This window comes from Pinus tabuliformis, chromosome 6, assembly GCF_031772625.1.
Source record: "Pinus tabuliformis cultivar Carrire ecotype Pingquan chromosome 6, CPIR1, whole genome shotgun sequence".
In the NCBI taxonomy this organism is placed as follows: Eukaryota; Viridiplantae; Streptophyta; class Pinopsida; order Pinales; family Pinaceae; genus Pinus; species Pinus tabuliformis.
In genome coordinates this window covers 1,583,748,458-1,583,767,365 of record NC_142292.1, presented here as the reverse complement: position 1 = coordinate 1,583,767,365, position 18,908 = coordinate 1,583,748,458, and positions in this window count along the sequence as shown.

The following is an 18,908-nucleotide window of genomic DNA, read 5'->3' as shown; positions in this document are numbered from 1 at the left end:
ATGAAACCCGATTTATTAAGTGGACCGGTCCGGTCACCGGTTCTGGTTTTTAATACTATGTTTCGACCATGGCTCTACCTCAGAAGTCTGGCAGGCCTCCAAATCAACTTCAAGGCTTCATGTCGACGCCAATGGTTTATTAAGGCATTCCATGGTGCTACCCCTCTTGAGTTTGGGTGAATCCAACTCCAAGGAGTTCCTGGCCCGCTTGTATTCCCCATTCTTGGATAGGGAATCCCACGCATGTCGGTGTAGGTGCTCCAATGGCCATTACCTACCACAGGTTTGGTGTGGACTCCTAAGAGGTTTCCACCTTGCTCGTCAGTCGACAATACCAAAATCCATGTCGAGCTTGTAAGCAACTCCACGACGCTACACAGAATCTTCTGATACCTCACCAACGACACTAGGGTGCCAACGAAAGATATTCAGCCTGCTGAGGATGCAAGGCTAAAGGCCATTTAGGTAAAGTTGATGGGCTCATCTGTCCCCAAGGGAAACAACCACCAATGCTCATGCAACGCCTGCCACGCAGCGAAGTAGTGTGTAACTTAGGCAAATAAATGGATGTATGTGAATGCAAACCCTACTTAGCAAATGACCTTCAATGTCACTGTTTCATATTAATAAAGGGTCTTTGAGCCCACTATTTCAAGTTTTATTCCAAGCTCCTATGGCTTTTTTGCGGCCTGGAACATGGCCTTATGTTCCTTTATCATTCATTTATGTGTTGTTCTTGTTATAGTTAAGCATTTCATTCGGCTTAAGGTTCAACTCAAGATTATAGTTTGGTTCTTATTATCGTATGGTTTATTACACATTTGTGCATTTGTTGTTCTGTGATCAACACCAACAAGTTAGTTGCATATCATCTTATTTCTAGTTCAGAAGCTCATGTTTACTAACCTTATTTAACAATATCACTCATTCCAAATAAACAACACACACACACACACATATATTCAACATGTCCATCAATATCATATCTACATCAAAATGCATCCACATTTATACATAAAAAACACAAATACAGTTCCATAATCCAAAACTATCACAATTAAGAATGCATCATGGTTCATCAACAAACAAACAATTACTAGCAGATACTTATCTTTAAACTTGCAAGGGAACTGAGTTTGGGACAAGGAATCTCCAACCAATCATAGATAATTACAGCCACACTTACTTGCCGTTGTCACCCCCGAGCCAAATTCCAAAGTCTGGGGGGGATTGCTTGCTTAAGGGGTTAAAACACTAGGTACCAACCAAAACAAGGACTCCAAAGGAACTCCTTCCTCAATCCCACCAGCTAAAAAATGCTTCCTTCAACAACACAGGGAGTCTAAAGGTGCTCCACTTCATCCCCCAAGTGCTCACATAGGGATTCACCCCTTTCGAGGGAGTCCATAATTCATTGTTACAATAATGCTGTAACCACAAGTCATCAATCAGATCTTCCTTTGATGTTGCTTTAGGATGGCCTCTTCCCAAGCTGTTACAAGGCTCCAAAGTCTACAATCTCAACCCACAGCATCCAAGGGACCCCAGCTATTACAAAGCTCCAAAGATTCCATCCCAACCCACACACTCCTGGGACCAAAGTTGTTATAAGGCTCCAGAGACCTCTGTCTCAACTCATAGCGCACTGGGACCCAAGCTGTTACAGGGCTCCAAGGATACTATCTCAACCCACAGCCTCCAAGGACCCCAAGATATTACAAGGCTCCAAAGTCTAGCAACTCAACCCACAGCCTCCAAAGAACCAGAGAACCAATCCCCTTCTCTTCTCTTCCCTTCTCCTCTTCAGAACTACTTGTCGATTGTTGTCACTTTATGCTCCAAATCTTCTCTGCCTTCTTTTTCTGCCTCTTGCACACCTGAGTTCAGATGGGTGTCTTCCCCTGTCTACTTCTAGCTTTTCTCTCGAATGAATCCTCCTCCTGCTATTGTTTATTTTATTATTTTCCTTGTTTTATAGGTACTATTGCATCCTTGTTAAGCTACAGTGCGCAATGTCTCTACTAGACTTCTTGTCCACTTTTCTTGTTGTTGTTTCTCAAGCAACATGGGCCTGCGTACTTTCTCTTGCAGCGCATTTAGTTTCAAGAGCCCTATGTTGCCAAGAAACGTGGGTTCGAGAACAGCGACATGTACGTCACCTTTTAACATAAGGTGTGTGGGTCCTTCAGGGGTATGTCTATATATATATGTGTGTGTGTGTGTGTGTGTGTGTGTGTCATAAATTATATGAATTTGTATATTTTCCAACTTTAAACCAAAAAAATATTTACTATTTATGATTTAAACTTTAAATATTTAAACATGCACATCATTGAACATTCAACACTCACATTGAAATTTCATTTACTAAGGTATATTAAACCTGCCATGTATTAAAAAAAGGGTATATAAAACCTACTATGTATTAAAAAAACACATTGTAACATGTGTAGTTGCAAGCTAACAAGGACTGAATCACTCTCCATTGTTATGAATTACTTTATATATTTACTTAAATTCACACTATTTTATTAATCCCAAGTTTTATCTAATTATCAACCTACATGCAAACCCCTTAGAAAAGTGAAAAGGTGTTAACTTGGCAATTTCTTTCATTAAAGTGATTTTAATGTCAAAAATAGAAACAGCAATACTCCCTATTCAATTTTATATAGTGTAATGCAATCATGTATCTAATTATGAGTTGTAATTTCTACAAATAAATAAATAAACCATTCAATAAAAATGATGATGTCTCTAATAATAAAATGGATATGTTTTGACACAACAAAAACCTTTGCATAAACACCAAACAAAAAAAGCGAGGCTTTTTGCATTGTTATCTCATATTCATATCCATAAATCATTATTCTCACTAGATTTTCCATTGGATATTTCTGATAAAAAAAGAAGTGTTTTAATTTTGAATATAGTCTGTCGTTTGATTTTCAGTCTGAAGGGGATGCATTCATTTGGCATACTGGCTTACCAGAACATAACCTCAGTTGCGAGAACATCACACTGAAGATGTAACATGCAATACATGCATCATACAAGGCAATCAATATTTCAATTTAAATTTTTAATTAAAAAAACTATATTTCACTACACACAAACCCTAACGTCCCCGATTTTGTGGTTCCACGCACCCGTTATCGAGGTTCGGCGTACCCAATTAGACAAAAGAACCCAATTTTTGGTTCTTGAGAACCTGGTTCTTACTCGGAGAACCCAGTTCATTTGGGTTCATTTTGGAAGCACTCGTACCGAAACCCAGTTCTTGTGGATGAGAACTCAGGACGGGTTGATGAACCCCACCCCTAGGTTTGCAAACCCGTGCAACATAGCAAGGACTAGTTCATTAAATTCATGCACTAGCCAACCTTTAATGGTTTTCCAAACAATCTAGGTTTCCTACACAAGAAAGCATAACATCCCAAGCAGACAATCCTCCTCCCTAGCTCTGGACCCCATGAGTCAACCCCCTTTTTCAAATTTCGCATATAGCAAAATATTTACAATGTGTTTTATGAAAGGGCCATGGGTGGGGTTGTTACAATATAAAAGGTACATCTTCCAAATTAAAATAAGGAATTTATTTAAATGAAGAAATATATTGAATGGAATTTGAAATCACCTAACATAATTTTTTGTTGCAGGTGATGGAAATCCAAACTCATAATATTTGAACCTTGATTGAGAGTGATTGAGAGTTCTTGCCTCGTTCAAAAATGAAGAGAGAAATATGTAACTATGCCAACTAAGAGGGCCCAAGGTTATAATGTTGAGGTCAATAAATTAGCAAATTACTTTGTATTATTAGGAGATGGAAAAGTATCAATTACTAATTATGAGATTATCAAACTTAATTGCTTGAGATGATCAAACTTAATTGCTTAGGGCATCTGAGCACTCATAACTAAGACATAAGCAATAAATTGACTAGTTTGGACGACCCTGGCCAACATGAAGGATGATGGCCTGTATCCAAGATGTTTTCCATGTATCACACACAACGAAATATCTTCAAGCACCTTTTAACTTTGGTAAGGGATGACCCTATATCAACATATATTTTCTAATCTTACCTTTACCTCTTTTCTCTACATCCATGTATCACACACAACAAAATATCTTCAAGCACTTTTTAACTTTGATACCCTATATCAACATGTATTTGCTAATCTTACCTTTACCTCTTTTCTCTTTTCTTTTTAATCTTGCTAGTCTATATTAGAAATTTTCCTTTGCTAATCTTACCTTTACCTCTTTTCTTTACATCCATGTATCACACACAATGAAATATCTTCAAGCAATTTTTAACTTTGATAAGGGATGATCCTATATCAACATGTATTTGCTAATCTTACCTTTACCTCTTTTCTCTTTTATTTCTAATCTTGCGAGTCTATATTAGAAATTTCCCTTTGATTATACATGAATAAAGGGCCACTTCCCACCAAAAATGATTTTGTCAACATTATCTAGTCCAACTTTGATTTTGGCCCATTTTTGCTTGGTGTGTGAAAATTTTTCTTTCCACTTCATCGTTTATGCCTCCAAAAAAACTATCGGCACATTTATCCCTCCTTTGGGAGGATGTCCAAAACCTCAAGACTCGAGATTCGTGGAAGATTTGTGGGTCTACTTGGATGCTAATATAGAGAGTACTAAAAAGGAATTTAATAAGTTGAAAGAAGCCATTAAAGAAACTCGGCATTGAACATGATTGACTTTGCTAAAACTCAAAAATTGAAGAAAATGCAGTAGCTCTCAGCATCCACCACCAATTACTGACAGATTAAATCAAGCATAAAATAGATGGATAATAGGATGGAAAGGGTGAAGCAAAATGTTGAAACAGAATTAGAATCCTCCCAAGACTGCAATTGCAAGACTGGTATCAGTCATTTGGCAAGTACAAACCCCACATTGTTTTGAGACAAACCAACATTCAACCTTTAATTTAAACTCGAGTAAGGGAAAAAACAAATTTGGCTAGAAGTTTCTCAACATTTTGGTTTCACTTTTTCATGAAGTTATAAGACATATTAGATTTGATCTATTGTAATAAAATTTGCAAGGGGAAATTTTGTCGAGAGACGTGCTATTTTTCCATGATATTAGAGTCTAGGATAAAATCTTAAATCACTTATGCTACCAATCCAAGTATCACAACAAGACTGCTTTGCACAACTGAACAATATACAACAATAAATCTACTAGTGCACAAAATATACAAAACCCAACTTTCTTATATTAATCAAATTGATAATACAACATTATGGGGTTCCCGTACCAGGGATAATGGCCCTCTTAATCCACTAGCACAAGAATACAAGATACAAGATACATTGACAGTCTAGCTGATGAAGCATGCAATTATAGCTGCTTTGTCATATCCTGTACATTGCTGGTCCTTCTCTTTTGTTCTGCAGCATTGGCTCTATCGATACACCAACTCCTTTAGGCCACTGAACTTAGCTCTAAAATCTACCCTCTAACTAATCATAATTCCATCTACAACCAATACATAGAGTCTTCACGTCACTAGTTGCTCCTTCATCCCTTAAGGCCACAACACTTTGAGACTTCTTGTCCATTGCTACTCCTCAGCTATTTAGGGACTTCTTCCCACTAGTCTTCCTGCACTACTCCAATGAAGGCAGACATAGGGCAAGAGGGCTGCCACCTGTCACTGTCCAACGCCTCTTTTCCAACAATGAACTTGGGCTATAATCTTCTCCTCTATGATGTCCTTCTTTAGTCCTTCAAAGATCAGTCAATGAACTCATCGACTCTACCACTCCTGATAGCTCATTAGTCCTTCAATGCACTTCACTTAGGGCACACTTGGTCAACTCTCACGCTGCCCTCCAACAGTCCACGAGTGTCCAATCCAGTGTCCTCTTCTAGGACCTCTACACCCACTAGCAATCAACCATCAACAAGAGATAATTTGCAACACATTGTTGCTATCCTCTTGCCTCAACATTTGTGCATCTAGCAATCTGGTTAGGGCACACCAGTAGCCCTAAATCCCTGCTCCAATCATTGTGTTTCCTTCTCCAACTAGGTTTCTCTTCCTTGTCCTTCTAGGCATACTCATGCATTGTTGTAGGCCTCGGAAGCTCCACAAACCACCTAACAATAAACAAACCTACTACAACAATACAAACTAGCCCAAAACTCAAGGAGAAATCCCTGTTCCAGCTATGGCCGGCTTCTAGTGACTATAGCTTGAAGGTAAGAGCCTTCACAGGGCCTCACGACCCTCCAAACAACCTCCACAACTCATTGCTCCTACAACAGTACCTGCAACCCTGAACAAAGATAATATACCACACAAATATGCACAAAAAACTCCCAATATTCACCTCAAATCTGCAGCCTAGGCATGCAAGAGAATTTGCACCCAAACCAAGAGAGATTCCTCCCAAAACTCGTGCTCCTTCCTACTTGCTTCGCTACCTCAGATCCACTGTCTTTTTTAGAGGTATTTCTTTGATGTTGAATACACTTGGATGTGATTAGAATAGCCTCCAACTCTTCTTTATTTATACTCTCACATGTCGCTCCATCACACATTAACTTGGGAACATTCTAACCCTAAGCCAACCTGCTCAATGTGCCAAATTAACTTACAACCACAAAAAAATTAATATCTCCACTTCTAGAGCTCCAATTTGAGTGATTTCCACTGCCCCTTTCTCCTTTAAGGGTCCTCTAACACCTCCATGTGTCAAATCACACAACCGCCTTTTGGTTTTGACCCCATGTTGATGGGTAAAAAAACTCCAAGATTAGGTTCCATGCCCACAAAGCACTTTTGTGGTACTCCAACCTCCAAAACCCTGAACATTAGGGCTTTAATACCTACCAAGCTACCAAATCTCAACAAGATGAAGTTTACTCTTGTCATGGTTATGCACAAGATGAGCCTCTTGTAAGTTCTAGTGGACTACTAGCCAATTGCAGGTCGGTTGAGTGCCAAGAGATATAATAGGCACAATAGAGAGATTCTCACGATCTGATCCATGTGGAGGTAAGCATAAGAGAAGGACAGACCCTAAACATTCACATGTTTTGTTCGAAATAGTCAGGATTACTTCTATCCACATAAGGCTCTAGATGGACTCCATGTGGAGGTAGGCATAAGAGAAGGAAAGGCCCTAAACACTCACAGGTTTTGTTCGAAAAAGTCAAGATTTGCTTTTATCCACATAAGGCTCTCGATGGACTTGGTCTTGATGTTAATCTAAAATTAAGTAATCATAAGCTTCTCAATGGATTTTCACTAGATGTATTTCAAGTAGAGCAATCCATGTTGGAAGATGTTACAATCATAACCTTCTCAATGGATTTGCACTACATTTTCGAGCGGAACAAGCCACATAGGAAGATGTTACAACCAAGGAGATCAAAGCATTGTTGCAGCAAACTATGGGCAATCAAGATGGATTGTAGTAAATATAACTTATTACACACCAACAAATGCCCTTTAATTATTTCAGTTACAATTTAGACCAAAACACATTGAATTCCCATGGTGGAAGCTTGCTCTCTAGAGAGCTTTTGGAATAGAAAATCAAGCAAACTTACTCTAAGAACTTGTGACAGGGGTTAGGTGAGATAGCTTGGTAAATTATCTGATAAGAAAGAGATAATGTTGGGTATGAAATTGATTAGTCTTCGCACTTTTCGGTCTAGGAATTCAATGCATATTTTTGAAACATCACAAAGGCTGGCAGTTACATACAATAGCTTTTCCAATCTGTTGAAAACGTAGCAAGTAAGGTCTTTTGCCTTGTGCCTTAGCCAATGAAGACCTTGAATTTTCCTCATGAGTTAGATTTCAGTTAGGATGAGTTATTTCAACTTTACTGGAATAATCATCAAGTTAGCATGCATAGAGTTGGAGCTTCAGTTAAAGCGAAGTCTTCATCAGTTTGACTACAGAGCGAGGTGTAGTTAGCAGTTCAGTTAGAACAAGTTAGTCTTCAATCAAGATTGAATGAAGCACGAGTTAGATCTCCAATGTTGATAGAAGAGAGCACGAGTTAACAACTCCAGTGATGATTGGAAGGACAAAGTAACACTCTTAGTGAACTCGCTATCAGAGCTTGAGTTCAAAATTAAGTTGGGCATCCTTGCATTGATCAAGTTCACCTATAAAGAGAGGATGGACACACACATAAATCACATTATTTTGTGCACAAAGGTTTGTGACGAGACATAGCTCAAGAGTTAGTGTGAGAGAGCCTTGATTGTGGAGCATAGCAATTGTGTCCTAAAGAATAGGAGGCATATGTGCGTTGGAATTTAGAAGAATTGGTTGTGCATTAGTTCTGTGGAGATGGGGTCCTTAAAAATAGGATTTGAAGTGCACTGAGAAATAGGGCCAAAAGTGCACTAAGAAATAGGAGATCAGCGCAAGGAATAAGGGGCTCAAGTGCGTAAGGAAGGAGGAGCAGAATTCAAGCAAGATGACAAGGCTTGCAAAGCAATTCAAGGAGGCAGCAGAGAAAGACTTGTGTGCACAACCAAGATCAAGAGGTGATCAAGGCAGGCTAATATCATTTGCATTAGCAGAGAATTGTGTGAGAAGCATAATGCTTTCTCAAGATAGACAAATTGCTTTGCGATAGATTCAATTGCTCCATGAACTATCAATAAAATAAGTGTGTCAACTTGTGTGATGTGTTTTTATCTTTGTGTTATCAGAGCTACTTTGAAGGGCCAGTGAATGAGAGTCTGCACAATGAAGCAAATCAAAGGGAGTTGAGGTTGTCTAGATCATGGAGCAGATGTTTCAGCTGAAGACATGGAGATGTGGTCTTGACTGCCTTGGCGACGAGATTGGGTAGGAGTTTTGGTGGATTGGTAGTGAATTTGGTGAAAAAATGTCTATTGTAGGGTAGATCACTGATCATGGACTTCCTATGACTTGCCATAGATCGTTGGGACAACTCCGGGATTGCTTTAGCATGGACGAGATTGGTATGATCAAGATTCCTTCATGTGATGAACAACATGTTAGCAAGCTAGTTTCTTCTTTTTGGCAGGGATGTTGCATATCCGAGATTGGAGGGATGTGCACGTGTTGTGTTTAACCCAGAAGGATGAGTGCTTGCAGGACTAAATTGCAGTGATGATGGCCGTGTTCAATCGCAACTCAAACTCACCTTGTAGGACATGAGATGAGTAACACGTTATGCCAATGGAGATCGTGCTGACTCAGAGGGAGTCTAGCTTCAAAGGAAGCAACCCCTATGGAAGTGTTGAGATATTTAGGTTTAAATGAGATGGGGCAGAGGCACTAATGAGACAGTGTGGTTCACTCTACAGAGTATGCTGCATTGGCAGACACTAGATGGTCTAGTGTTATCGGTAATGATGATGGAGACTTCCTAGTGTTGGAAGTACCTCCCTCACTAAGAGGGAGTGTTGAGATTGGTAGCTTGGGAGGTACTCCAAAACCTACGCTATAAGGTTGTGGAGGAATTGGCACCACAAAGTCACTTGTGGGCTAAGAACCCAAGGGCGTGGGCTTTGCACCCAAGCTTGTAGGTGTGAAACCGTGTATGGATTTGGACACTTGGTAGTTGGAGATTGTAGGGCACCTGTAAAGGAACAAGGGGCCACTTATAGCACCAAGAGAGGCCTTGTGGGTTGAGAGAAAATAAGTTTTATGTCATTATGTGGGTGAATTTGTCTTAAGTTTCAAGTCAGCCTTGACTTAAGGAGACCATTTGAGAATGTTAGATGTCACCCTAAGGAATGATATAAATAAGAGTGAGGATGAGCCTCATTCCTCACCCAATCAAGTCACTTAGTTCTCATGTGAAGATTGAAATAGGAGGCTGAGTCCGCAACGAAGAAGGAGAAAGGATAGTCTAGGTAGGGTTGGTTTTGGGACTATTTTGGGCTGTGGTTATGCAGGTAAAGCTAGTGAGTAGAAGCAAATTAGGATGCGACCTTTTAGGACGTAATATAAGCATGAAAACATAAGCAAACTCTCTCTAACATGCCAAGATTTCTGAAGTATTGCAGGTGGACGAAATTATGATTCTTGGAGGGCCAAGTAGTCCTCTTAGAAACCAAGGATAGGCCACATTCATCTACATTAGGAGAGAAGAACTCAAAGGTTGTTTGAGTGGTTTGCAAGTGGGTTGGATCTACTTCAAGTTGCCTTAGTTAGGGATGAGTTCTTCAGAAAAAAAAGACTCACCCAAATCCAAGTGTTTTGGAGAGTAGGAGTGGATCTCTACAAGGAGGAAAAGTGCAGGATTGGTGTCCTAGTTTAGGACAATATTTGGAGCAACCAAGAGAACAATTTTGGGAGGGTTGTAGTGGATTTCACCAAGCCCTAAGTACATTCACTTAAGAAGGAATTTGAGGACTGTTAGAAACACATAAGAAGGGATACTTAGGATTGATATTTGAAGGACAGAAGAAGGAAGTCAAGGGAGCAGTTTCACTAGCCCAAGTTTGTTGTTTAAGGACTTTTGACAGTGATAAGTGTTGAGAAATCTAGGGAAACTAGATTATGTGATTTCTGTTGCTTTGATAATTGCTTGTGATGTATTTTTCTTATCTTGATTAGATTGGTTTTCACCTTAATTATTATTGTGTTCTTTACATCAAAGAACTACCAAACCATAAAGAATAGTGAGACAAGAGGCCACAAGATATAAGCGATCATCCAGGGCCAAAACATCTCCACTTGAGAGGAAAACACACAAGAATTCTTCTCTTCTTATATAATCTTTGATTGATGAATTCCAAGACCTATGACCCTTGACCAAGACCCTCCAAGACCAAGTCCCTTGACGAGCTTTTCTTCTAGCAGTTCCTCAACAACTCCTGCAATTTCGACCTCCAACAAATTCTTTAGCAACTTTTACCAACAAATTCTACTGCAAATTCAACCTCTCCAACAGACTCACATCTTCAACCTTTCACAACTTCGACCTAGCTGCAACTTCATAGCTTCGATGCAACTTCACAATTTCATCTTGCCTAGCAATTGTAGAAACCCTAACATAAATAATCCTTTTTGTAAGAGGGATCCAATCAAATTTAAACATATTGAACATGTCGAGATTTGTAACTTGGGAGGTACTCCAAACCCTAGCCTACATGGTTGTGGAGAAATTGGCATGACTAAGTCACTTGTGGGCTAAGAACCCAAACGTGTCAGCTTTGCACCCAAGCTTGCAGGTGTGAAACTGTGTATGTATTTGGAAACTTGGCACTTCATTGTAAGGCACCCTTAAAGGAACAAGGGGATGCTTGTAGCACAAGAGAGGCCTTGTGGATAGAGTGAACATAAATTTTATTTGATTATGTGGGTGAACTTGTCTTAAGTTTTAAGTTAACCTTGAATTGAGGAGAAAATTTGAGAGGGTTAAACGTCACCCTAAGGAATGATATAAATAGGAGTGAGGAGGACCCTCATTCCTCACCCAATCAAGACACTTATTCCTCGTGTGAAGATTGAAATTGGAGGACGAGTCCGCAACCAAGAAGGAGAAAGGATCAAGTCTGGTTAGGGTTGGTTTTGAGACTCTTTTGGGTTGTGGTTATGCAGGTAAAGACAATGAGTAAAAGGAGACTAGAGAGAGACTAGGCAGATACCTTCGAGGATGAAATGTGAGCATGAAAACAGAAGCAAGCTCTCTCTAACACGCTGAGATTTTTGAATTATTGCAAATGGATGAAATTATGACTATTCGAGGGTCAAGTAGCCTACTCAGCAGTCAAGGTTAGGCTGCGTTCTTCAACAGTAGGAGCGAAAAAATCAAAAGTTCTTGGAGTTGTTTATACGTAGGCTGGGTTTGCTTTAGGTTTCCCTAGTTAGGGTTGAGTTCTTCAGAATAAAAGGCAAACCAAAAAAAAAGAAAAGAGTCTCACACTGATCCAAGGGTTTTGGAGAACATAAGAGGACGTCTACAAGGTCCTAGTCTAGGACAGTATTTGGAGTATCCAAAAGAACAGTTTTTAAGAGGGTTGTAGTGGCTTCCTTAATGCCATAAGTAAATTCACTTGAGAAGGAATTTGAGGAATGTTAGAACGGAAAAAGAAGGGATGCTAAAGAAAAGGAGGAGGTCAATGGAGCAGTTTGACTAGCGCAAGTTTGTTGTTGAAGAAGGATTATTGACAATGATAGTTGGAAGCCCTCCATGCCATAACTTTGTCTCATTGAAGCAAAACAAGTAGGAAAAGAAAGAAGTCCCTAAGAGTTGTGTTCTTGAAGGACTAAGGAGCAGCTAGTGTGCAAGAAGTACCAAAGGACAAGAGAAGTAGTAATGGGACTCAACATAATATTTGAACATCAAAAATCATGAAAAATAATCCAATGTGACATTTCCATTTCTTTCATATCAAAGTTCTAGGAAATATATTGAATCTCACACTCATGAACAAGATCATACTACCTCGAAACTGTAACAAAATGATAAATCATTGTGCAACTAACAAATATTTCAGTGTATTAAAGGACTAGTATTGTGCAGGAGAAAAGTATGCTTCAACCATCCTTTGTGCCATGTTTGTAGAATGTCTAGTGCATCTTCACCACTTGACCTTTGTAAACCATATGATTGTAGTTGTTCACTACATGAAAAAGATTAATATAGTTGACTATCAGAGCATAGATGAAAAATATAATAATTTGAATATAAAAAAAATGGAGAGATAAATTAGCGAAATATACTTTTAATTAAAGTGCATTGCATGTAGATATGTTTACTCACCTTTATTTATGAACAATAAACTAAATTTTCTCTTAATTGAAGTGCATTGCATGTAGGTATCTTGACTCACCTTCATTTATGAACAATAACCTCAATTTTCTTTGTCTGCTTCGTTCATTTCCATTTCCGCACCCAACAAACGTAACCAAGACAAAAGTACAACAAACATTAAAGAAACAAAACAAAGCAAGAGTACAGCACACACAACAAAGTAAACCAAGACCAAACTACAAAAAGCAAGAAAAAAAATTCAAAACAAAGGAAAAGGAGTGCAACACAGCATGGCCATGCTCAAACTCAACAAAACAAAACATGCACACAAGAACAAAGAAAAAATTGCAAACATTCCCTTTGCACATCATCTCTCCCGCAATGTGTTGTCCTTCGCTAAAAGAGAAAAAAATGGGTTGAATAAGGTTAAAGTATACACACAATTAGTAATGTTAAACATATTTCACAACCAATAGTTATTCATAATAGGAAACACACCTCCACTAGAGTTTGTTTTATAACGGTGGACACTCTCTTGTATTCCACTCGCCCGTGCTCATTAAAACCAACCATCTATAAAAGATACACAATAAGCTATTAGAATTGTTATATAAGTTAAACTAAAGAGTATGCAATAATTAATCATAATAAGAAACATGCCTTACTTTGAGATTGTTATATAAAAGGGGAGAGTCCATTTTGTATTTCCCGTAGAACATGCCATTTGCAATAGCTACACAATAAAATATTAGATTTCTAATAAAAGGCAAACTAGAGAGTTTGAAGGCATGAACTTCAACAACAACAAAAATCATGTAGACAACAACAAACAAAAAATTGCAAACTTCCCCTTTGCATATTATCTCTATTGTAGTGTCCTCTCCTCCGCTGAAAGGGGAAAAAGGGGTCTGAATAAGGTTAAAATAAATACAAATAGTAATGGCAAGCATAATTCAAAACAAGAAATTATTCATAATTTCATACATACCTCATCTCGACTTTGATATATAAGTGTAGACATTCCAATTTGTATTCCACTTAGTCATGCTCACTAGAACAAGCCATCTACAACAGATACATAATAAGATATTAAAATCAATATACAAGTTAAATTGGAGATTTGAATGCAACAATCAAGCAGAATGTGAAATAGACCTTGCTTTGAGATTTTTTATATAAAGGTGGATAATCCATTTTGTATTTTACGTATTATGCTCACTGGAATCAACCATTTGCAGTATATAGAAAATAAAATATTAGATTTCTAATAAAAGTCAAACTAGAGAGTTTGAAGGCATGAACTTCAACAACAGCAAAAATCATGTAGACAACAACAAACAAAAAATTGCAAACTTCCCCTTTGCACATTATCTCTATTGTAGTGCCCTCTCCTTCGTTGAAAGGGAAAATGTGGTGTGAATAAGGTTAATAAAGACACAAATAGTAATAGCAAGCATAATTCAAAACAAATAATTATTCATAATTGCAAACATACCTCATCTCGAGTTTGATATATAAGTATAAACATTCCATTTTGTATTCCACTTACTCATGCTCACCAAAACAAGCCATCTACAACATATACATAATAAGATATTAGAATCATTATACAAGTTAAAGTGGAGAGTTGAACGCAACAATCAATCATAATGTGAAACAAACCTGGCTTTGAGATTTTTTATATAAACGGGGATAATCCATTTTGTATTTTACGTATTCTGCTCACTGGAATCAACCATATGCAATAGATAGAAAATAAAATATTAGAATTCTAATAGAAAATAAAATAGAGTTGAAGGCATGAACTTGTGAACCAACTTAATTCCAGTCATTTATATTTCATGCTATATCTCCAAGTATATAATTTTCTAAAATAGACGTAATTCTAGTAGGAATAATGCAATCAATGTTATCACAACATAAATAATCCTTTTTGTAAGAGGGATCCAATCAAATTTAAACATATTGAACATGTCGAGATTGGTAACTTGGGAGGTACTCCAAACCCTAGCCTACAGGGTTGTGGAGAAATTGGCACCACTAAGTCACTTGTGGGCTAAGAACCCAAACGTGTTGGCTTTGCACCCAAGCTTGCAGGTGTGAAACTGTGTATGTTTTGGACACTTGGCACTTGATTGTAAGGCACCCTTAAAGGAACAAGGAGACGCTTGTAGCACAAGAGAGGCCTTGTGGATAGAATGAACATAAATTTTGTTTGATTATGTGGGTGAACTTGTCTTAAGTTTTAAGTTAGCCTTGAATTGAGGAGACAATTTGAGAAGGTTAAACGTCACCCTAAGGAATGATATAAATAGGAGTGAGGAGGACCCTCATTCCTCACCCAATCAAGACACTTATCCCTCATGTGAAGATTGAAACAGGAGGACGAGTCCGCAACCAAGAAGGAGAAAGGATCAAGTCTAGTTAGGGTTGGTTTTGAGACTCTTTTGGGTTGTGGTTATGTGAACCAATGTGTTGTCCTTTGCTGAAAGGGGAAAAAAATGGGTTGAATAAGGTTAAAATATACACACAATTAGTAATGTTAAACATATTTTAGAACCAATAGTTATTCATAATAGGAAACACACCTCCACTAGAGCTTGTTTTTTAACGATGGACACTGTCTTGTATTCCATTCGCCTGTGCTCATTAAAACCAACCATCTATAAAAGATACTCAATAAGTTATTAGAATCATTATATAAGTTAAACTAAAGAGTATGCAATAATTAATCATAATAAGAAACACGGCTTACTTTGTGATTGTTATATAAAAGGGGAGAGCCCATTTTGTATTTCCCGTAGAACATGCCATCTGCAATAGATAGACAATAAAATATTAGATTTCTAATAAAATTCAAACTAGAGAGTTTGAAGGCATGAACTTCAACAACAACAAAAATCATGTAGACGATAACAAACAAAAAATTGCAAACCTCCCCTTTGCACATTATCTCTATTGTAGTGTCCTTTGCTCCGCTGGAAGGGGAAAATGGGGTGTGAATAAGGTTAAAATAAAGACAAATAGTAATGGCAAGCATAATTAGAAACAAGTAATTATTCATAATTGCATACATACCTCATCTCGACTTTGATATATAAGTATAGACATTCCAATTTGTATTCCACTTACCCATGCTCACTAGAACAAGCCATCTACAAAATATACATAATAAGGTATTAGAATCATTATACAAGTTAAACTGGAGAGTTGAATGCAACAATCAATCAAAATGTGAAATAGACCTCTCTTTGATATTTTTTATATAAAGGGGGATAATCCATTTTGTATTTTACGTATTCTGCTCATTGGAATCAACCATCTGTAGTATATAGAAATAAAATATTAGATTTCTAATAAAAGTCAAACTAGAGAGTTTGAAGGCATGAACTTCAACAACAACAAAAATCATGTAGACAACAACAAACAATAGTTAACCTTAGTCAAACAACTTCAACTCAGAATTTTGTCCCTCCAACTTCCAGAATTTCGACCCTACTGCAGACTGAAATTTCGTCCCTCTTGCATCAACTTAGAAACTTGCATGTGTGGCAGTAAAGAGAGAAATTTGGCTTCCTCTTGCTTGACAAACGTCTCCTTCTCCTTTGCTAGGGTTTTCTACTTCTCCTTAGGCATTTCACTCTTCTTTTTCTTCTCCAACAATCGTAGATTGAACTTGTTTATTTGTGTGCTCCAAATGAGGTCGAGTTGCTACCTATATATAGTGGTTGTTGGCTCCCAATTAGGCCGACTTTGCGGAGGAGGCCTAATTGACTCATTTTACATCAAAATATTTTTCTTTCTTGATAGATAAAGCCCAAGAAGGGTCTATTACATGAAGAACTACGACCCATGACATAAACCCTAGAAGCCTATAATTGAGGCTTTGACCTAAAAATAAATAAATAAAGCATGAAATCCATGTTAATAAATGATTTTTATTTTACGAACAAATTTCCTTTTTCTTTCTTTTGACAAATATATTACATCATGACTCAGGTACAATTATGAAGACCAACACTAGTTACATTCTTCAACACCATTCAATCCTCACCTATCTCTCATGATCTCAACATGATATCAGAACCAATGTGATCCTCCTTGACCTTCTTCACTATTGTTTAGGAATGTTTCTACGAATTTCATGTTGGTTTTGTAGAATTTGCAGACCTCACATGTGAAATGAAACCCCAACTTGAAGAATTTTTAGGCTAATTTCTCTCTCCAATGCGCTTATTCTAGCACATTGTTTCCATTTTAAGGATAGCAACGCCCCAAAGATGTTATCTTTTTCCTTGGTGCAAGTTTTATTGTTTCCACTTGGTTGTTTTTTCAGGTATCAAAATTTACAACCAAGGATTGTCCTTAACCTATTGAGCGTTGGGGCATTTTTATCCTATAATGTTTGTTGGACAAGGGCACTGTATTTAGGGCAGTTTTAGCCCCCTTTTATGCATATAAATGGAGAATTTATACACAATTTCGAATGCCTAGCTTTTAGGATTTCTTGTTGATTTATTTCACTCCTATTTTTGGATCTCAAAGACATTTTCGCTGGTAGGACACACCTATGCATTGTTTCTACTAGGTGGTTTTTAATAATAAGTATGTGCACAAGTGTCTTGGAAATATTTTATGGAAGAAGATCATGCCTTAGGTCCTAAAGAAAGATTTGAGGCATTCCAAACACTCAAACAATCCTACAATACCTTGCCAAATCACTTTAAACAACTTACAAAATGTGTCACGTGATTAGGTAAATGGAATTGGCCATGAACCATTTTCCAAATAAACTACAAATGAGCACACAAACTTACAAGTATGTAGATACTTAAAAATGCACATATATTTAGGAGCATGCATGTGCATAGAAGTTTTAATCACTAATAATTGTTTATACAAATTTTCTTCCTCAATCATCTATTTTAAAATAATCCTCTCATCTTAAATTATAATTTATTTATATCTGTAATATATTTTCATATCAATATAGTTTATTTATATCTATAATATATTTTATTATGATAATAACATAATTTTTTTTAATTAATATTAAAAAATATAATATTTTAACTATTTTTTCTTTTAAAATTGATATCACATTTTTTATAAAATTATGTTTAACTATGTCTTTCAAATCCACGTCACTTTCAAATAAAAAAAAACTGTCTTTCCAAATCCACGTCACTTTCAAATCCAAATAAAGCTGTCATTCCAAATCCACGTCACTTGCTCACATACAATTCGATCATAACTTACTTGATCATATTCCACGTCACTTACTCTAGGCCGATTTCAAAATTTAATACTCTACGGCTACATTGGGCTCTGTGCGGAACGGTTAATAATCTCTACGGCTACATTGGGCTCTGTGCGCATTTGGCGGATTTGAAAGAAGGAAAAACTCGAATGCATTTGAAATCCGATATATCATTATTACATTTAGACGGCAAAAGAAAGGGAAATCGCACTTGCAAGCTTTGGCCGACAGACATAGGAAGAAGGGTGGGTGGCCAGTATCGGCTTTCATGGCTGGGAGTTGGTGGGCACGCTACGTTTCATGGCTGGGAGATGGTGTAGAGTATCTGCGTTTCAATTGGCTGCTAAGTGGAGAAGGAGAGTGGAGAAGGGCTGAAGAAATTAGGGAGAAGATAGGGTAGAACATATTTTGGGTTTGTTGGAGAAGGGTTGAAGAAATTAGCTAGCAGAGTACAACAAATTTTGGGTTTGTTGGAGAAAGGTTGAAGAAATTAGGTAGTAGAGTAGAATTTTGTGTTTTAGAATTTGGATTTTAATATTGTATTTTCTTTTGTTTTTGGAGCATGGCCATGATTATTGGTTTATACTTTGAATTTTGCTTGTGCATTTTAGTTTTTTATTTATTTATTTTGTTTTTGTTTTGAAAATGGTATGTTATTTTGGATTTGGTTGTTTGCTGTTTATTTGGTTGTTTGCTGCTTATTTGGTTTTGCATTCTGGCTTGAGAGGTGAACACTGGTTGGTTGGGGGGTTAAGAGGGTTGATGGGGAGAGTGAGGCTGCCAAGAAGCCAAAAATATAAGATGGGATGACTGATTTAATGGTGAAAATTGAGAAGGTATATATTATTTTATTTGCTATTTTAAAATTTTGATAGTAATAGGTTATTATCTGAATTTTT